This window comes from Myotis lucifugus, unplaced genomic scaffold (genome assembly GCF_000147115.1).
Source record: "Myotis lucifugus unplaced genomic scaffold, Myoluc2.0 scaffold_13, whole genome shotgun sequence".
NCBI lineage: Eukaryota > Metazoa > Chordata > Mammalia > Chiroptera > Vespertilionidae > Myotis > Myotis lucifugus.
In genome coordinates this window covers 2,812,466-2,833,928 of record NW_005871061.1, presented here as the reverse complement: position 1 = coordinate 2,833,928, position 21,463 = coordinate 2,812,466, and the positions used below count along the sequence as shown (strand labels likewise).

Sequence of the window (21,463 nt, the reverse complement as noted above, 5' to 3'; positions counted from 1 at the left end):
AGTTTAAATGTCTACAATATAGTTACTCTTCTTTTTAAAAAGTGGCTTGAGAGAAGGTAAATGCAAATATGAATACCTGTTTACGCCCTTTTCTGTTTATCTGATCCCCCCACCAACCGAAAACCATTAGAGCATCAGAGAAAGCAAGAATGGAAACTGCTATTTAAAATTATTCTGATTTTACACATCATAAAAATTTACATTAGATGGTTTATAAGTAACTATATGTAGTCATGTAACTGAGAAAAATGAGATCCATCTTAAATAGTACAATAAACTTACTTGCTTATTGTATTATCTATATCCAAAGGAAGGCGGGAAGGAAGGAAAAAGGAAAGGAAGTGGTAGGAAGGAAAAGGAAAGGAAAGAAAAGAAAAGGAAAGGAAAGGAAAATTCAAAAGCAGTTTTTCACCTTATAGAATTAATTTCAGATGACTTTCAGATTATCACATTCAAGTAAATTAGTGGATGAACTTCAGTTAATGATACTAAAATTATTATGTAACTCCTTTAGTTCCATAAACCCAAGAATTCTCAGCTTTCTTCATTTTCTCCCTCTCCTCCCTCTTTCTCTCTGAAACCAACACGTGGTTTCTCTCAATGACACACAGGAAAACTTTGTTTTTATAGAGTACTTTTAAATGGGGGTAAAGGACGAAGAAGCAAAATATGACATTACTAAGCTATTATTTTAAATGACAGCTTATAAAAAATAAGTATACCAACTATGTACACTGTACTATTATGCTCAACCATGGATATGTTGATATTTAGGCTATAGATATGTAGTTTGGGTCTACAAAACCATAAAATGAATTCAATATTTGAATATTAACTGCCCCGAAAGAAGAAAGAAAGAAAGAAAGAAAGAAAGAAAGAAAGAAAAAAAGAAAGAAAGAAAGAAAGAAAAAGGGCAGGTAACATAATTTGGACTTAGGACCAAGATACTTCATTATCTACTCTAGATGTATACATTGGTCAAATTAACTAGATCCATGCAACAAAGTTATATTTTGTCCTCTAGACACAGCCTCAGCAAAGACACAATGATTTTAAGTTCAACTCTCTGGCTGTCTTTTCAAATTGCCAATTAATTTCAATGGTCAAATTAGCTGAATCCATTAAAATATCTATAATTTGGAAAGATCCAGATGGCAGCAGAGTGGGTGGAAGCTACACTCCCTCCTCCCAGGACCAGACTAGAATTACAACTAAAGTATAGAACAATCAACATGAATAACCAACTGAAGGCTATCTGAAGAGAAGTATTATAACCAAGGATTTACAGAAGAAGGTACATTGAGACTGCTAGGAAGGACAGAGATGTGAAAAAAGTATGCCCTGCTCTCGCTCTCACACATGACAACTGAGAATCTGAAGGGATAACTCAGCTGCAAATGCCCCCCCAAAAAGTGTGGGGTCTCAAACCCAAGGTGTTCTCCCCTGCCCAGACCACCAGAGCCAGCAAAAGGCACACGCATAATACCTGGCTGTGAAAATCAGTGGGCATTCTGTCTGGCAGGGAGAAAGGGGAGTATGCTAGAGACACTGGCACCCTCTAAATGGGCCAATGAACAAAATCTTGTTTGCAGCCACTCACCCTGGGCTCTGGAGGAGGGAGGCACAGTGAAATAGAGTTCTGTGAGGAGAGCTAAAGGGACAACTGCCAGGATCCCTGTGCTGAGTCACTTTCCCACACTGTAGATGCCATCTTTCTTGGGTGAAGCACTTCCCTCCTTATAGCATCAGCTTGGGAGAATGCTATAGCAACACCTCTGAATTCTCTCTCACTCCACACTGCAAAACTTGTGCCCTGCTTAGGGGTCAGCTTCCTAAAGATCAAGAACAAGACACAGATGCCCACTTTCACCACTCATTCAATATAGCACTGGAAGTCCTAGCCACGTCAATCAGACAAGAATAAGAAATGAAAGGCATCCAAATTGTTAAGGAAGAAGTAAAATTTTCATTATTTTCAGGTGTCATGATACTGTATATAGAAAATCCTAAAGATTTTAACTCAAAATCTACTAGAACTGATGGGCACTTGGGCTGCTTCCAATTCTTGGCTATTGTAAATAATACTGCTATGAACATAGGAGTGCATAGATTGAATACAGTTCCTATCAAGATACAATGGAGTATTTCACAAAACTAGAACAAATATCCCAAAAAATTACATGGAACCACAAAAGAACACAATTAGCCACAGCAACTTTGAAAAGAAAAAAAAAAAGAGGAACAAAGCTGGAGACATCATGCTACCTGATATCAAACTTTACTACAAGGCCATAATAAGCAAAACAGCATGGCACTAGTATAAAAACGAACATGTAGAGTAATAGAAAAGAATAGAGACCCAGAAATAAATTCATACTGTTATGATCAGCTAATATTTCAAAAAGGAGGCAAGAGCATACAATAGGGTAAAGATAGGCTATTCAATAAATTATTTTTGTGAAAATTGGACAGATATGTGCAAAAAATGAAACTCAACTACCTCCTTACACCATACACAAGAATAAACTCAAAAGGGATTAAAGACTTTAATGTTAGACTCGAAACCATAAAAATCCTGGAAGAAAACATAGTCAGTAAAATCTCAGACATTCCTTGTAGCAGTATTTTTTTCTGATATATCTTCTCGGCCAAGGGAAACCAAAGATAATATAAACAAATGGGACTAAATCAAACTAAAAAAGTTTATGCACAGCAAAGGAATCCATCATCAAAATGAAAAAACAACCCACTGAATGGGAGAACATATTTGCCAATGATACATCTGAAAAGGGGTTACTATCACAAATTCATTTAAAAAAAAACCATAAAACTCAAAAACAAACAAGCAACCCAATTAAAAAATGGGCAGAGTACCTGAATGAACACTCCACAAAAAATGACATACAGATGCCCAGTAGACATATGAAAAGTTCAAAATCACTAATCATCATAGAAAGACAACAGTACGGTTATTACAAGAGGGAAAGAGGGGTGGAGGAAGGTAGAAGAGGGTAAAGGAGGGATAAATAGAGATAAAAGGAGACCTGACTTATGCAGCCGTGTCAAATTCGGTGCCTGTCCCCCTGTGGCAGGCACTGGCCCGGAAGGCTGCCATAGAAACAATGTGGTACATGGGCCCTGGTCCCCTCTGCTGGGCCTCAGGGATAAATTTGTCTACAGAAACCAAGAAAAAAAAAAGGAAACTCTACTTGGGGTGGTGAATGCACAATACGATATAGAGATGATGTTATAGAATTATGCACCTGAAATCTATATAGCTTTATTAACTAATTTCACCCCAATACTTTCAATTAAAAAGAAAACTTCAGAAACTCAATGGCCATGGGAAGTTTTAACACATTGTTCTTAGTCTATGACAACAGATAAAAACAATTAGATTGACTAATTTTATTATTATTTGAATTACTGAATATTTATGAAATAAAAATGCAAAACTCTAATTAATGAATTAGACAAACAGAAAAGGGTAAAATTATAACTAAAATATTTTTTGAGGAAAGCATAAAACATAGAAATATATCTAAAATAAACCCCCCTGTTTTGCCCTAATAGCCATAGTCTCAGTGAAGATCCAGTGTTCTTAGTTAAGCTCTTTGTGCTTTCATTTTGCCAATTTCCTTCAAGTGTTGAACAGCTGAACATGTGGTAATTTGTGCTGTGAGTATCTAATACAGTGGTTAGTGACATATGTGGATTTCTTGGATAATAGTCCATCAAGCTATCAGGCGAATCAAAGGGGATATTGCTTCAGTTTTATATGGGACACCAGATGTCATTAGTTTAGATATTCAAGTTTTTGTAATTTTTGTAAATTTTCATAAATATTCCAATCTCAGTATTCCTGTTCAAGATCTCTGTAAAAAACTTGTTTTTTAATCTATTCATAGTTCTGAAAAGGACTATGGGAAATTTAAATTAGTCACATCATTATTCTCTTCACAATATAGAGTAATCATCTATAAAAATAAAAGCAACAAGAAAAAGCAATCAAATGACAATCTGTATATTTGATTTTGAAACAGTAGAGCCATTCCAGGTTCTGTTTATGTCACATATTTTGGCTGATGCCAATCTGACATCAAAATACTGACTGATTCATTAATTCTGACAATCATTTATCTCAGTGGAATAATTTGTTGTAGTAGTTGATGGACTGACTATTACATTTCAGTCAATATTTAATTACTTCTGTAGCATCTTTCATATGTATATACAAATATATTCTAGGTATTGTTCATAAGCTATGACTATGTGGAAAAAGTGAATCCTTAATTCTAGTATGTTTAGCCACTTTCGGCATATAATGAGATCAAATCCAGAGTCATCAATGTTACTGGGTTGTGGTTTAAACCAAAATTGATAACATAGTCCAACATTAGGCTCAATGATGTGGCATTGCCAGAAAAGAGCAAATATAGAGAAAACTTATATGTAATAAAATAATGGCCAGCTTTCAAAATCATGACATATAACATGTAACATATAACATATATGATATATGTGTATGAATTTCATTGTGTTTAATTTAACATTTCTTATAAAATCCCATAAACAATCTAATATTCAAAATATAAATGACTTTTAGCTCATGTCAAGGTTATTATTGGATACACTTTCAAGGCTTTGCATCTCATTGAAATGAAAAAGAAAGCTTTGAAAATGTATAGATTCATATCATATTCTTGAGTAACCATATAACCTTAGTAACATAGGCTTACTGAATAATTCATAATAAGATCAAGCCAAAATGGAGGTCACAGTTTATGAACTTAACTACTACATATAGATCACAGTATCAATGACTTAAGCAGAGCTTTATATTTCTCAAACAGGCCCATTCCATGTGATTTCAAATGACTATTTTGCCAGGCCAAGTTACTATGCTGATCTATCTGGTAGGTCAGGCCTCTTATGTGTATCCCAAAATAGTCAGGGTGCTGCTGCTGCTGCAGCTGCTATTGATGATGATACTAAGCATGAAAATTTAATAAGAATTTACTACAAATTCAAATGAACATAATTTAGAAAAATCAACTTTCATGCATTTGTTAGTATATATATATACCAGTAGTTAATGCATTTGGAGTAAGGTAAAAATAGATCCTAGACAGCAGCATAGATTGTTTTTGTTTTTTTTTCAGTAAACAGAAACTGTCACCAACAAACACATTGATAGCTAAGCCTACACCCGAATAACTGAACCTAGTTTTTCGCCTATTGTACCTTCTGTCTCGTTCTCATAATTGAGGCACTGAACCTCAAAATGATACAGCTAATAAGACAAAGAAAGCTTATTTTAGATCCAATTATTTTTTAAAAGAAACCTTTATCTGCAAGTCTAACTTTTCATTGATTACCAGAATAAACCCAAAGGCAGCAGGATATAACCCTAGTAGTACTTATTTAAGAACTCAAGTATATAGAATTACCAATAGCTTTTTAAAAAAAGTTTGAGCTATTGTCCCCCATATTCTACAGAGCAAGTCTCCTTCTCCTGTCAACAACATTTGCAGTTGTGTGGATGTAAAGATAGTGATTCAGAGCAAATACAAGTATATTAGTATATAAATCTTCTTAATGCTTACCAGTTAATGAATTTCTGAATGAATTTGATGTGGTGTCTTTCACTTAGTCTTAATGGTAAAAAAATTCTTCAGTTAAAGAAAAATTAAAAAGGATTTGCTTGGGAAGTCTTGGATTTTAAGTCTGATGCTGATTTTGTCTTTGGAAAAATTACAACTTACGCAAATTAAAACTCTTATTTGTGGAGTTATTATTCACATAATCCTAAAATAACATTTTTCATTTAAATGTATTTTTTATTGATTTGAGGAAGGATGAGGGAGAGATAGTTAGAAAAATGAATGCATGCCCCCCACTGGGGATGGAGTCCTCATGTGCCCTGACTGGGAATAGAACCTAGATGTCCTGGTTCATAGGTCAACACTCAACTACTAAGACACACTGGCTGGGCTAACAATTTTTCAATTGCTATTTCATTAAGACAAAATGCAGGTAGGAAATCTCCTAATATTCTTTTCAAATGAATAATTGGATCCTAGTAAGCTTTGTCTTTTCTAGGTATCCTTAGAAGAAGTAAGGGAACCGGAGGGAGACAGGCATATAAATCCATCCAGAGGGGGAAGTTTGAAAGAGGGCATAAATTAGAAAATATTTCAGCCTTTATGCTTAGTATCATATTTCTTTGAGTTTTGGTAAAGAAAACCAAGCTTCCAGTTTTGACTGGAAGCATTCTTCCCTCTGCAGATTTAGGGATCAATATCATTACCTATCTTGTGATAACCCATGTTTGTCTCTCCTATCAAGACTGATAAAAGCCTTTCCCAAAGAAATGTCATTTGCTTACCAGAACTTTTTGTATGATGACATGACTTGGCTGCTAAAGAAACCATGTGGCTTCCAATTCTGGCCAAGTTGGATAACAGGGACCTAATTTACTTTCCCACCTAAAATAACCAACCAACCAAACAAACAAACACAAAACCAAAAAAATAAACAAAACAAACAAAAAACCCCATGGAAAATAAAAATAAACCATTTTTTTAAAAAAAATACTTTTCAATCAGTTTTCTTTCAACACTATTATGTATTAGTTTCAGATGTACAGCATAGTGGTCAGACAATCATGTACTTTACTCAATGATCTGCCAATATTTCAAGTACTCACTAGAAACCATACATTGCTATTGCAATATTATTGACCATATTCTCCACACCCCCATGACTATTTTAACTACTAATTAGTACTTCATCTTTTCATGTTTTTCATCTGGATCTGCCCCCCCCCCCAACCTCCCGCCCCTCTGGCAACTATCAATCTGTTCTCTATTAAAACAACTGCTTTCAAGGCACTGAATATCAGGCGATGAAGAATAGTGATCTTTAAGGGACAAGAAACAAGGTGAGCTCTATGATTTCTGCATTTTACTACCTTGATGATTTCCAGGGTGCAGAGCAGGGAGGAGGAATCCAGGCGGAACCTTGTGGACTCCCTGAGGAGAAGGAGCTGAGTCCAGAGAGATCAAGGTGGCTAGAGTTCACAGGACAGAGTACAGGAGAGGAGCAAACTGTACAGAAAGAGAACTTCTGAAAAATGTGGAGGATCCCCTTCAAGTATTCAGTACATGCAAGCGAGGAAATTACCAGGTCCCTGGCAAACAAAGTAGAGATAAAGGTGCCCAAACTCATCAAGGCTGGGAACAGTGGCTGTTTCCACCAACCAGACAAGAAAACCTCAGGATTCACAAAGACTCGAGTAGAGTATATGGTAAGGTTGTGCTTCCAGTAGTGGGGAATAATTAGCTCTAGACCAAGCACTGCTCCAGTCTCTCCTAAAAAATCTTAAAAGCAAGACCTGAACAGATTAAACTGCTTCTAAGTAATTAACTACATCCCAGAACAAAGTTCAAGGATATTTTTTTGGAATACAAAAATATCTAGCACCCAGGGCCAGCTGCATAATTTGCAGTTCAGTAGAAGAAGAAATATGGATCCTTTTGTTAAAAAAAAAGTAGGGAAAAGTGTCATTAAGGGTGTTCAAGTACAAAAGTTGTTTCCCTTCCAATCTCTCTTTTCATGAGAAACTAGAAACACTAATCAGAAAGAATATATGCAAACCTATGTTCATAGCAGCACAATTTACCATAGCTAAGATTTGGAAATAGCCAAAGTGCCCATCAGCAGATGAGTGGATTAAAAAACTGTGGTACATCTACACAATGGAATACTACACTGTGGTAAAAAGGAAGGAACTCCTATCATTTGCAACAGCATGGATGGAACTGGAGAGCATTGTGCTAAGCAAAATAAATCAGTGAGAGAAAGATAAATATCACATGATCTCACTCACTTATGGAATATAATGAACAACATAAACTGATGAACAAAAACAGATCCAGAGACAGAGAAGCAACGATCAAACTGTCAAACCTCAGATGGAAGGTAGGGGAGGGTGGGGGTAAGGGGGAGAGATCAACCAAAGGACTTGTATGTATGCATATAAGCATAACCAATGGACACAGACACCAGGGGGGTGAGGGCATGAGCGGGGGAGGTAGGGGGACAATGGGGGAATAAGGATACATATGTAATACCTTAATTGATAAAGAATAAATAAATAAATAAATAAATAATAAAATAAAACATATATATATATATTATTTTGTTATTGATTAAGGTATTACAAATGTGTCTGTATCTCCCCATTGTCCCCTCATATATTTTGAGTTTAATGTTGTTCTAAGTAAAGAAAAATTGAAATTATTAGGTGAAATCTTACCATTTATCTTTATATTGTGCCATCGCAGTTTTAAATAAAAATATAAAAATATTGAACTCATATGCAAAATCACCGAAATCACACAACTTTTTTTCTTGAGCCAGCCAGAATGGATGAACACAAGTCCAACTCAGGAGGATGGGAAAGGAGAGTTATCTTGAGCATAGAATCAGCCTAAAGGAACTCTCCCTTGGACATTATACACCCCTGAGCATGGGATATTCCCTTAGTCACAGGAAAATTATGAGGAACATGCAGAATGTACCAAGCACTTGGTGGCTCTGCGCTGTGACTTTCCATTTCCACCAACCTTCAAACTCATGTGCGGCACTCCAGCCAGCAGTAGCTTCTAGAGAAAGCCAACCAGACATCTCCTTTTCCCATAGGTTGCCACCTCAACCCACAGTGGATGAACAACTTTCTACTAGAGCTTATTGCGCTGGGATGTGCTAGGGACTTGAGTGAGGTTCACCCCCATCTAGATGTACCTTCTATGTTTCAGTCACACTGGCATTTTTCCATTTCCTGGAATATATCATGTCCTTCTCTGCCGTTAAGACTTGGCACAGTCTTTATCCTTGCCCTGCAATGCGATTTTCCCTCTCTCACTCAGTTAACAGCTACATATTCTTCAAATCATAACTAAAAAAATAAAAGATAAAAAAAATACAACCTCAGATGAAACTTCCTCTGACAGCTCCAATGACCTTCTTCCAGGTCAGCAACATTGCTCCAATCCTCCAAAACTTTTGCTTCCATTTGTAATTATACATTAATCAGTGTGATTAAAGAAGTAAAAGTCAGTATTTCTCATTTGATTTTAAGCTAACTGAGCAAAGGTTGTCTATGTTTTGCTCATCATTGTATCTCCAGCACTCAAAACATATTTGTTGAACAAAGGTAAGAAAGGAAGGAGGAAAGAAGAAATGGAATGGAGGGAGTGAGGGAGCTGAAAGAGGAATGGAAGATGCAGCCTAAACTGTAGCAGCTAAAACGATGTTATTCTTTTTATAAAAATTTTATTTTTCAAATAGGGGATTGGGAAGCAATCAGAGAAAGAATGTTCACCTTTCTCATTTACTTGGGTTATAGAAGCATACCTGTAGTACCAGAAGGCAATATATATTTAAACCATGTTGTTATTGATTTTAGAGAGAGGAAGGGAGAGGGACAGGGATATAGAAACACTGATGAGAGAGAAACAGCATTGATTGGCCACTTCCTGCATGTCCCCTACAGGGGATTGAGCCCCCAACCCGGGTCTGTGGAATTGAACTGGTGACCTCTTGGTGCATGGGCCTATGCTCAACCACTGAGCAACACCAGCTGGGCCAGAAGGCAATATTATTAAGGAGCATCTTGATTCTGCTATAACACCTTAAGGAAACTAAAATTTCCATTTACTCAGGCTTTTCCTTTATGAGTTCATTTATAATCTTTGATATTGTTTTTGTAGAAGTAACCATTTGATAGCTATTACATTATGTTTAGGTGCATTGATGACAATACATTTTGTCATGACAGCTGAGTCATTAATATGTGCAGCTGTTACATTTAGACTTCATTCTTCCTGAGCCTGCATTATTTACTTTTCTTTTGAAGCTATTATTGGCTATCAGGTATATGTACACAACATTTGGTGGAACACTAGCTTTGGAAAAACACAATATGTTTCTTTTAGAGTAATCTTCTTTTTTTTAATGCGAACCTATTTGGGGACATTTTATAATAAATATTTTTGATAAAAGAACTCTAATGGCTTGTTTAGAATCATCATGGGCTGTCAAGTCTCAATGTTTCCTACATAATAAAGCCACTCTTTTTTCAATTGCCTGATCTCTTGCAGCCCTATGCTATAGGAAATGGCTGCAAAACACTGGAAATTTTTTTGTATTATTGAACCAACACATATTACACATTGATATTTGTAATGCACCAAGGCTAGTAACATTACCACTTCTAGCTATCCAGAGTGACAATATTGACAGCACTGGCTGAATGGATGTTCTGGAGTCCAGAGTGCCTGGGCCTAAATCTTGGCTCTATTATTTCTTAGTTTGGTGACTTTGTAGAAGTTGCTTAACTTCTCTGTACCTTAATATTCTCATCTATAAAATAAGTATAGTAACTACTATACAGGGTTGATTCAGTGGATATCCAGTAAGTAAATAAATGTAAATAGCTTAAGGAAATGCCAGCTATAAGGCAAAAAATTCAGTAAATATTGGCTATTATCATTATTAATTACACATATGGTGGGAGTAGACAGAACTTGCATAAAATTAGCTCAAATTATGCTGATTGGGTAAAACAAAATATGGTCGTATATTTGACTGGCTTCTTTACTATCTGGTGAAAAGTTCAAGTGTATTGAGCTTGGATTCATGAGGAAACAGTGGTTGAAGAGTAATTAATTTGGCATGATTCACAGCCTCTCTGAATTTCACTTCCTTCTCTTTCAAATGAAAAATATATTGTCCTATCTTCCTTCAAGACATATTGGGTTAACCAAATAAATAACAGCTTTGAAAACACTGTGTACTGTAAAGCTTATACAAATTTGAGGTGTTATTATCAACTTGACCTTAAGCTCAATTACACAAAGATATACTGAGCACTATTCTGAAATACATTTAAGCACCTGTGATTGCCCCTCCAGTTTGGAATGAAACTTCTCCCGAATATATTAGAAACATCACTGAATTGAAAGCTGAACAAATTCTCTTTCTTGACAGCCACCAACTAACTGGGTAACCTGAAAAAAATTATTCCACATTTCTGTGCCTCAGTTTCCTCATATAAAATGAATACCTGGAGTTAGTTTATTTCTAAGGTGCCTTCCAGTACTGACATCCAAGAACACTAATTAATCTCTGGAATTAACTCTAATAGGTTTCAAAATAGGGGGGAACACATAACACCTGGGGTGCTTCTAAAACCAGAAGTGAATGTATACGTTCATTTGAATTCTTGATTTCCATCAATATCGATAGACACAAAGGTACACATAGAATCAACTCAGGCAAACCTCTTTTGACAGCTATTTCAGGTTCTGATTATAGTCCAAGATTTTACCAGAGCCTAGGTAACAGGGCTGCTCTAATCAAGTCTCCAACAAGTTTCACATATTGGATGGAGACTCAAAAAGCCATTCTTAGACTTTATTTGTGGACTGCTAAAGATATGTAGTTCCCTTGGCGCTTCCTTCATGGAATTAAAACCAGGTCTTATTTAGAACTACTCAAGTTATATTCATGGGAGCTCATTATGTGCTGTTCCCCCCAGAACAGTATTTCTGTCTGAGCCTTCAGGTGGTAAGCAACTTGAATGAGGAAGTTAAATATTACTGGCTGCCCCACTGAAGCTTTGCTGAGCTATCCACAATGTATGGGGTAAGTCATTTGGGGAGTTTAGGCTCTCAGTCGTCCTCTTAGAATAGTTGGAGCAATTACTTTAGAGGCAAACATGGACTAATCATTTTGAAATTTCAGTTTAAGTCCACAGCCTTTTGAGTTACACAAGCACTAAAATGACCACAAGAGATTCATGTCTCAGGGCCTGGTGACAGCCCACAGCCTAGCACTGCTGGCAAATATTTCAGCACCACAGATGTGTAAAGTGCTTTCCTTTATTCTTCCATTCTAAAAGCACATTGTCAGAGATCCAAGTAGCTTTTATAGTGTAGATTATACAATTATTGAGACTAAAGAGTGACTCAAAACCTGAAGGGAATATTCTCATAGTTATTCTTAGCAAACAAAGAATCAGACATCATATTTAGGTCTGATAAAGCTCATCACTCATGGCTCTGAACTTATGAGATGTGTCATTTGATTCATGAACTTATTAGTGAGTCCTATGTCTAGAAGAGTAACCTCAGTACTTGCTGTTACAGTACTCCATATTGAAAAGTGATGTTAAGGCTAATTACAACAATTCAATAATGGGGTGCCCTTCCCACTTGAAAAATGTTGTGTTAGGTGCCATTCACTTGAGAAAAGTATAAAAGAATAAACATGCTGGTAGATTCTATGTGCATTTCTATTGGTTATCTGAAAGAGAATCAGTCTTGTCTTAAACACTGAAATGGGAACTTGGAAGTAGTTCTAAAGTGTTCTCAGTCTTAAAATAAATATTCCAGTCCAGCTGGCTTGGCTCAGAGATTGAGCATCGACCTATGAGCCAGGAGGTCATGGTTTGATTCCTGGTCACAGCATATGCTGGGGTTGCGGGCTCGATCCCCAGTGTGGGGCATGCAGGAGGCAGCCGATCAATGATTCTCTCTCATCATGTTTCTGTCTCTCTCTCCCTCTCCCTTCCTTTCTGAAATCAATAAAAATATATATTTAAAAATAAAATAAAAATAAATATTCCAAGGCTAGGCTGGAGAAGCAAAAAGCAGCATGAGATCTTCAGATGGGGGCTGCTACAAATTCATTTTCAGGTTTTCGAATGTTTTCTTAACAAAACCTAAATAGTGTGGAAACCCAACAGACCTTGCTTCATGAGGGCATCTCTCCAGAGTATTGCTGCCACAAAACGTCCCCTGACAATTCAGGTACACAAGAAAATATGTTTTCTCTAACCCTGATTATAAATATCTCTCATCTGTATTACCCAAGTGTTATTTAACCAAATTTTATTATTTTATTTTATTTTATTTTATTTTATTTTATTTTATTTACCAGAGGCCTGGTGCATTAAAATTCCTGAACTGGAAGGGGGGTGTCCCTCAGCCTGGCCTGCCCCCTTCCACAGTCTGGGAGCCCTCAGGGGTGGGAGGCGACCTGGTGATCAGGGGAAGGCGACACCTCATCACACCTCTGCTGCTGCCACTGCCGGCAGCACAAGCCTCGGCCGGCTCTGGTTACCTGAGCCTTGGGCGGCCCTGGGCAGCTGGGCAGCCACCATCCGAGGCTTTCCTGCACCTTGGGCTGGCCCTGGGTGGCTGGCAGGCTGAGGGGACTGGGAGTGTTCAGAAGCAGGCACACAGAGCGGCCGGGCCCACCTAGGGGTGAGCCTGGCCTTGCCGTGCACCTGCCGCCCTGGCGGGGCTGAGGGGACTGGGCGCTGCCATTTTGTGGCTGTGGACGCCACCATATTTGAGGGTGTGGCAGTCAATTAGCATATTCCCTCCTTATTGGCTGTGGGCACCACGATCTTTGAGATGGCGTGAGGGTCAATTAGCATATTCCCTCTTTGTTAGATAGGATGGTTTTGATAAAGAGAGGAGAGAGAGAGAAAGAGACTTTGATTTGTTGTTCAACTTATTTATGCATTCCTTAGTTGATTATTGCATGTGTCCTGATCAGGGATCAAACCTAACAACATGTATTTTATTATTTATTTCATGAACTACTTTTCTTTATTTCAGTAGTAACTTTTGAGCAGGGAACATACCATATTACCCTTGCATCCTTGTCCCAGTGTGCAGAGCACATTCTTTGGCACTTTGTGGGTGCTCAATAAATCTCTTTTGGGCAATTGCTTTTCTTTATACATGTAAACTAGGAGCTATATTTAATTGGATAACCTAGGGAGTTCATCTAATTTTGAAATGCTAATTTCTGAGTTAATTCTTATCTGATAGTGTCTACTCAGAAGGAAAAGGGGAAACGGCTTCTTCCTGGGGTCATTTGATTTCACAATCTGTTTCTTTCTGAAACAAAGTTGAAGTTTTGTTTTGTTTTTTGTTTGTTTGTTTTTGTGTGTGTATGTGTGTGTGTGTGTGTTTAATCTGCTAGGCTTTCAAAATGCTAAAAACTTGCATGCACTTATAGTTAATATAAAACAACTTATCTTCTGTAAAGGAAGTTGTCATTCTAACTCTGTGCTAAGGGGTGCTAGATCAAGTTACCAGATCAGTTAGTACACTGTAAAGCATTCTGTTATTGGCTGGATCTCAGTGCCTAAGAGTTAATGGCAAACTGAATGTCATCCAGTTCACAAGCTTCTAATCACAACCGGCTGGTGTTTATAGGTCTTATGCCAATAAAGGCATCCAAAAATGACAAATGTAACTGGATCAGAGAACATTTGGCTCCAATTCACTATCAATTAGAAATAAAATGATGTATTTCAGATCTTTTTTTTCTGAGTTGGTGTGTATATCAAATTTCTAACCCCCCAAACAACCTCTGCAATGCAGCAGAAAGAGTATCATTTGAAAATTCATTAAGTTTGAGAAGAAGCAACTTTATTTACTCACTGTTTGCATTTTGAAATGCTTCCAGTTTTTATATTCTTCATTTCCAAACCTTAATATTGCCCTCCTAATGGAAACAGACTAGTGTGGAGTACAGGAAATGCTCTGTTTTAACTTGACTTCCAAAGACACAAAAACAACATGAAGAAAGATGAGTGGAGGTAAACTCTATAAACAATTACTGCAAAGCTAAATCTTATGAAATCTCTCATCCTACAATATGGAAATTATCCAATTTTTGAAAAAAAAAACATTATTGCTCAAGGACATCAAACCAATTATACAAATTAACACAATAAAATAGCATAATTTTTATCATATTGATTATGCAAACCTTGAAAAGGGAGATAAAATCCAGTTGATGTAGCCAGCCGGCATGGCTCAGTGGTTGAGAGTTGACCTGTGAACCAGGAGGTCACAGTTCGATTCCTGGTCAGGGCACAGGTCCAGATTGCGGGATGTGTGGGGTGTGCAGGAGGCAGCCATTCAATGATTATCTATCATCATTGATGTTTCTATCTCTCTCTACCTCTTCCTTCCTCTCTGAAATCAATAAAGATGTATTTTAAGAATTCCAGTTGGTGTGAAATTAAAAAAAAAGATAAAAAAGAAATACCATTTACATTATCACTACCTAAAATGAGATACTTAGGTATAAATAAAAAAATATGTACAAGATCTACATTAGAAAAATTGAAAAACTGATGAACAGTAAAAAAATAAATACATGAAGAGATAGTCCATGTTCATAGATAGGAATATTAAATACTGTCAAGATGTCAGTTCTTCCCAATTTGATTTTTGATAATGCAATCCCAATCCAAGTCCCAACAAGTTATTTTGTGGATATCAAAATGATTCTAAAGTTTTTATTGAAAAGCAAAAGACCTGTAATAGCCATCACAATATTAAAGAAGAAGACAAAAATTGGAATACTGACACTACCAGACTTCAACAGACTTTGAAAAGGATGGTCAAAGTCACTAATCATCAGAAAAATTCAAATCAAAACCACAGTTGGATACCACTTTGCACCTGTCAAATTGGCTAATAAAAAAGGCAAATAAAAACAAAAAACAAAAAAAACAACAACACAAGTTTTGGTGAGGATGTGGAGAAAAGGAAACCCTCATGCATTGTTGGTGAGAATGCAGGTTGGTCCAGTCACTATGGGAGGCAGTATTGAGATTCCTCACAAAACTAAAAATAGAACTATCATAGAACCCAGAAATTCCACTTCTGTGTATTTACCTGAAAAAAGTCTAACACATTAAATTGAAAAAGATATATGCATTCCCAAGTTCATTGCAACATTATTTACAATAGTCAAAATATAGAAACCACCTTGGATAGGTGAACGGAATAGTACTCAACAATAAAAAATAAAATCTTTTTAATTGTGAAAATATGGGTGGGCCTAGATGGTATTATGCTAAATGAATTCAGTCAGACAGTGAAAGACAAATGCCATATGATTTTACTTATATGTGGAATCTATAAAAACAGCACAAATACAAACTCTTAGAAACAGAGATAAAACAGTTTTTTGCCAGAAGGTAGGCAGTTGGTAGGATGGGTAAAAAAGGTGAAGGGGACTATCCTATATAATAAAAGGGTAATATGCAAATAGAACAAACGGCAGAACACCCGAACAACCAACCAAAACATAATATGCTAATAATATGCTAAGGTTGCTCAACTGCTTGCTATGACGTGCACTGACCACCAGGAAGCAGATGCTCCGACTGGTAGGTTAGCTTGCTGCTGGGGTCTGGCTGATCTGACTGAGGGAGATGGGCCTGACATAGCCTGGAGCCCTCCTACTGTCCCTCCCTGGCCCGATCATGCACGGGTGGGGTCCCTCAGCCTGGCCTGTGCCCTCTCGCAATCTGGGACTACTCAGGGGATATCGGAGAGCTGGTTTCAGCCTGATCCCGCAGGTCACTCCTGTTGGGAGGGCACCAGACGCAGGGCTCATGGCTGGCGAGTGCTGCTGCAGCAATGCAACCCTCTCTGGATCGGGACTGATTGGGCGCGAGCCCGCAGTAAGCACAGGATGAGCAGGAGCGGCAGGTAGGATCTGCAAGCAGCATTAGACTGTGGGTTTCAGCCAAATCCCTGCAGGCCACACAGAGGGACCCCACCCATGCATGAATTTGTGCACCGGGCCTCTAGTAGTCAATAATGTGATAAGATTTAGTGTGGTGATCACATTGTAAGGTGTACAAATCTTGAATCACTTTATTGTATACCTGAAAATAATATAACATTGCAAATCAACTATACTTAAATTTAATAAACAAACAAATAAATCAGACTTACTATTATGTAATGAGGTCAGTGTGGTATTGTCAAAAGGATATACAGATTAATAAAACAGAATAGAGAGCCCAGAAACAGACTCCCAAAAATGTAGTCAATTGATCCTTTTACCAATGGGAAAGGCAATGTAATAGGGCAAAGACAGTCTTTTTGACAAATGGTGTTCCAACCACTGGACATTGACATCCAAAAAAAAGAAAAAAAAATCTAGGCACATACTTTTCTGTGTTCAAAAAAATAAACTCAAAATGGAGCACAGACCTAAATGTAAAACACAAAACTATAAAACTCCTACAAGATAACATAGGAGAAAACCTAGATGCCCTTGGGTATGCCATTTCCTTCTTAGTTATAACACTAAAGACACAATCAGTGAAAGACATAATTGACCAATTAAATTTCTGCATAATTTTTTTTTAAAAAAAAGCTTGTGAAGACAATGCCAAAAGAAGAAAACAAGCCACAAACTGGAAGAAAATATTTCCAAAAACTCATTCCACAAAGAGCTATTATTTAAATGTGCAAACAATTCTTAAAACACAACTACATGAAAACAGGAAACATTATTAAAAATTCTCCCAAGCCCTTGACACCTTGCCAAAGAAACTAGGTAGATAGAAAATAAGCATATGAAAAAATGCTCAACATCATATGTCATCAGAGAAATGCTTATTAAAACACTAATAGATATCACTACTCAGCTCTTAGAATGGCTAAAATCCAGAACATGGACAATACCAAATTCTGGTTGATGTGGAGCAACAAAAACTCTCATGCATTGCTGCTGGGAATGCAAATTGGTATAGCCATATTGGAAGATAATTTGGCAGTTTCTTACAAAACTGAATATACTTTTTTACAATTTAAATTCTTAATTGTTTAATGTATGACTTAAGTCTCTTTTTTCCCCTATTGACCTCTCCCCAGCCACCCTCACCCCCCAGCACATGCCCTCACCCCCCACCCTGTCTGTGTCCATTGGTTATGCTCCTATGCATGCATACAAGTCCTTTGGATGATCTCTTACCCCCTCACCCCCCGCATTTCCTCTGAGGTTGGACAGTCTGTTTGATGCTTCTATGACTCTGGTTCTATTTTTTGTTCATCAGTTTATATTGTTCATTATATTCCACACATGACTGAGATCATGTGATATTTATCTTTCTCTGACTGGTTTATTTTGCTTTGCACAATGCTCTCCAGTTCCATCCATGCTGTTGCAAATGGTAAGAGTGCCTTCTTTTTTATAGCAGTGTAGTATTCCATTGTGTAGATGTACCATGGTTTTTTAATCCACTCTTCTGCTGATGGCCACTTAAGCTGTTTCCAAATCATAGCTATTGTTAACTATGCTGCTATGAACATAGGGGTGCATATATCCTTTCTGATTGGTGTTTCTGATTTCTTGAGATATATTCTTAGAAGTGGGATTACTTGGTCAAATGGCAGTTCCATTTTTAATTTTTTAAGGAAACACCATACTGTTTTCCACAGTGGCTGCACCAGTCTGCATTCCTACCAAAATGGTCATTTTGATTTGCATCTCTTGGATTATTAGTGACTTTGAGCATGTTTTCATATGTCTCTTGACTTTCTGAATGTCCTTTTACAAAGTGTCTATTTAGGTACTTTGACCATTTTTTGATTGGGTTGTTTATCTTTCTTTTGTTAAGTTGTATGAATTCCCTGTAAATGTTTGAGATTAAACCCTTATCTGAAATAGTATTGGCAAATATGTTCTCCCATGCAGTGGGCTTTCTTCTTGTTTTGTTGATGGTTTCTTTTGTTGTGCAGCAGCTTTTTATTTTGATATAGTCCCATTTGTTTATTTTCTCCTTAGTTTCCATTGCCCTAGGAGCTGTATAGGTAAAGATACTACTACTGGAGAGGTTGTGGTGCCCAGGGCTGCTGAGTAAGGCTTGGGTGTTCACTCACAGGGTCGCAGTGCCCCGAGGATAAAGCCTCTGGCAGGTGGGAGGGGAGCACCCTCCGGAACTCACAGAAGCCTTGCCCAGGGTGGCTGGAGTCTCGGTGTCCATGAGGCCACAGCCAGGGCAGCTGGTCCCTGGCTGGAGTGGCTGCAGGGTCATGGGTGTTGTCTGAGAGCACATTGGGTGGAGGTGAGGCTGGGCTCCCAGTCACAGCAGCTCTCCCCTTCAAAATGGCTTACCTCTGCAGCAGAGTTGGCACTCCTGGAGCGATTACAGCAGTAGCAGAGGCTGCATGGCTATGTGAGCCCTGGCCACCAGGCCCCAAAGGTCCTGAGAGATCTAGCTGCCCCTCACTCACACACACACACACACACACACACACACACACCACAGGTCCACACACTCCCATTTCACTCCCTCACTCACTCACACTCTCCTCCTCACTGCCATTCTCTTGGCCACCATCTTGGAATCTGAATATACTCTTACCATACAACCTAGTAATTGTGCTCCTTGGTATTTACCCAAAGGACCTGATAACTTATGTGCACACAAAATCCTGCACAATGATGCTTATAGAAGTTTTATTTATAACTAGAGGCCTGATGCATGAAGATTTCTGCAAGAATGGGCCTTTATTCCCCTGGCTGCTGGCTAGGGCAGTGCAGAAAGCCTGTGTCATCACAATGGTGTCAACAGAAGTCTAGCCCGGCCCCTGCCCACTCTGAGCCTGTGCATGCAAATTAACCCGCCATCTTTGTTGGGTTAATTTGCATACTCACTCCTGATTGTCTGGTGGGCATCATGAAGGTACAGTCAATTTGCATCTTTCTCTTTCATTAGTGTAGATGATTGCCAAACTTGGTAGAAACTAAGATGCCCTTCAGTAGGTAAATGGAAAAATGAACTGTAGTACATCCAGTTTTAACAATGGAATGTTATTCAGTGCTAAAAAGAAATGAGCTATCAAGCCAATAAAAGACATGGAAGAACCTTAAATGTATATTACAAAGTAAAAAAAAAACAATCTGAAAAGACCACACACTATGATTCCAACTATACGGTATTATGAAAAAGGCAAAACTATGGAGACAGTAAAAAGATCAGTGGTGCCAGGGGTGAGGGGTAGGTTCAGAGGATCGCTAATGGAGCACAGAAGAATTTTAGGGCAACAAAAATACTCTGTGTCATTCCATAATGATGGATAGATGTCGTTATATATTTGTCCAAACCCATACAATGTACAACACCAAACATGAACCATAATGTAAACTATGAACTTCTGGTAATTATACTGTGTCATTGCATAACAGGTTTATCAACTGTTACAAATATAACACTCTGGTGAGAGATGTTGATAATGGAGGAGGTTATGATGTGTGGGGGTAAGAGATATAGGAGAAATTTCTCAATTTTAATGTGAACTTAAAACTTTTCTAAAATATTAAGTCTCTATTTCAAAAAAATAAATAGCCTGAGAGAATTATTGTTTGAAAAGATGTATGCACAATTTCTTTAAATGATACAAAATTATTTTTTTCTCTTTTTTAAAAATTAAATTTATTGGGGTTACATTAGTCAGCAAATGATACAACATTATTTAGATTTTTAAACTCTTTATTTTTAGTGTTGATAATTTGTTTCTTCTCAATAAATTTGTCTATTTTTTAAATTGTAGCATTAATGCATATAAAATTTTGTTAATATTCCATTTTTATTTTTTATATATCAGTGGGGTCTATAGTAATTTTCTCTCTTCTGTTTATGATGTTCATAATTTATATTTTTTCTCTTTTTGTTAGTCTGAAAAGAAGTTTATAAATCAGATTAATATTTTCAAAGAGTCATTGAATTGAATTATTGGTTTTCTGGTCTCAATTTCATTGATTACTGTTGTTATCTTTCTTGTTTCTTTCTGATTGTTTTGAGTTTACTTTGATCTTCTTTTTCTAGGCAGAGGGAGAGATAGAAATATCAATGATGAGAGAGAATCATTGGTTGGCTGCTTCCTGCATGCTCCCTACTGGGGATGGAGCCTGCAACCCGAGCATATGTCCTTGACCGGAATTGAACCTGGGAGCCTTCACTCTGCAGGCCGATGCTCTATCCACTGAGCAAAACAATCTAGGGAGTTTTTCTAGTTTCTTAAAGTGGAAATTTAGATAATTAATTTTAGACCTTTAATATCACCTAATATATGCATTCACTGTTTTAAATTGCTCTGTATTTCTGTAATTTGCATCCCATGGATTTTGATTTGTTGTGTTTTCATTTACATTGAATTAAAAATATTTTCTACTTTTCCTCATGACTCCTTCTCTTACCCATATGTTATTTAGAGATTTTATTTTAACTTCTAAATACTTGGCTATTTTTCCAGATTCTATGTTATTGATATTTATTTTAATTCTCTTATGGTGAGAGAACATACCATTAATAATTTTTACTTCTTTTTAAAATGTATTAACTCTTGGAGGGAAGGCAGGGGAGAGTGGGTGGGTGGGAGGTAATCAACCAAAGACCTTGAATGCATATATGCATAACCATGGACGCAGACAGAGGGGTGGTGAGGCTGAAGGGAGTTGATGGGGGGAAAAAGGAGACATATGTAATACTTTCAACAATAAAGATTAAAAATAAAGTAAAATAAAATCTATTTAATTGAGATATAAGTGACATTTAACA

At 37.2% G+C, this 21,463-nt stretch overlaps 1 non-coding gene across 1 annotated transcript; it reads left to right on the top strand.

Annotated features, from left to right (window-relative positions):
* The first annotated feature begins 3,052 nt into the window (after window positions 1-3,052).
* On the top strand, window positions 3,053-3,186 carry LOC111825092. The gene has a single exon (XR_002828197.1). It is a non-coding gene; the product is annotated as a small nucleolar RNA SNORA5 (small nucleolar RNA).
* The last annotated feature ends 18,277 nt before the right edge of the window (window positions 3,187-21,463 follow it).